The sequence below is a fragment of the Rhea americana genome, unplaced genomic scaffold, assembly GCF_003343005.1.
Source record: "Rhea americana isolate MKP2758 unplaced genomic scaffold, rheAme1 scaffold_93, whole genome shotgun sequence".
NCBI classification, from domain to species: domain Eukaryota; kingdom Metazoa; phylum Chordata; class Aves; order Rheiformes; family Rheidae; genus Rhea; species Rhea americana.
In genome coordinates this window covers 1,049,318-1,050,527 of record NW_028187122.1, presented here as the reverse complement: position 1 = coordinate 1,050,527, position 1,210 = coordinate 1,049,318, and positions in this window count along the sequence as shown.

Here is a 1,210-nt window from a genome sequence, read left to right as displayed (position 1 = left end):
ACTCTTCCTTTAGTCACTAGAGGAGGACAAATCCCTGTCTGAGGGAACTCAGTCTAAGTTGTTGTACTGTTGGATCTACTTACTTCACGTATGCACTTGTGATCATGGATGTCAATGGCCATGGGAACTACAGTTCACAGAAGAATCAGACTTGGCTTATGTTTCTACCATTTGCAGGAACAGCTGGGACTTGATGCACGATGCACATACAGTATGTTGGAAATTGGCCATTAGAGCTCAAAACTATCAAAAGTTTTCACTTAAAACTACACATCCATGGAAGCAAAAATTTCAAGGGTAATTACTTCAATTTAAAAGCGTTGCTGCTTAAAAAATAGTATATTTAAGATTACACATCAGATAATGTTCTATGTTCATGTTTAGCAGAATATTTTTACAATAGCTTGACACACGTCTTAGTTAATTAAATGTGGAATTATAATAAGTACAGAAAATAGACATGGTTACTTAAGGCTAACTGGGCGAAATTCACCTCTAAATACAAAGACACCACAAAGCTGAAGCAGTATTTAAGCCCTCAAATACAACACAATTCATGTATAAATCAAGCTGGTTAGGAGGAGTTAATGTTTTTTGTACTAGTCAGCACCACATGATTGTATTAACTGTTTTCAGTTACAGAAGTAAATTTTAAACTAGAACTATACAAAAGAAAAAACGAGTCCTCTTGTTCTGTGTTTCTAATAGGCTCAGTCTTCAGTCCTGAAATGACATTTCATACAAATGAATCAAAAAAAAACAACTCCACTTTATAACTGACAACAAACAAAGAAAAAACAAAGCAAAAGTCCATTAGAAAGAGGCGTAAATATCTTGCGAGAAAGCTTGGGGATGATGCAAAAGGTATTTGCATGTGAACTCTGTTACTGAGATGCCAGGTTCTGCACAGATTTAGAAGGGTGGCAGCCTCAGCTTTTGCATTAATACTCTGAATATAAGAACTTAAGGTCCAAACGTGTACTCTGCCATCAATTTCTATGTGCTTAGCTCATGGAAAGGGATTTGCTGCCATTCATGTCACCTGAGGATATGATCCCCAGCTTGTCGATGGCCCTTGCTACTTTATAGCATAAGCTTTTGCTTGTCTATTGCCCTAAATACAATCTTGTCTTCATCTTCAGATACTTTGTCCAACATCCATGTGGCCTGTCAGACCACTGCATGGAAGTTTTTGTTTTTTTTTTTTTTT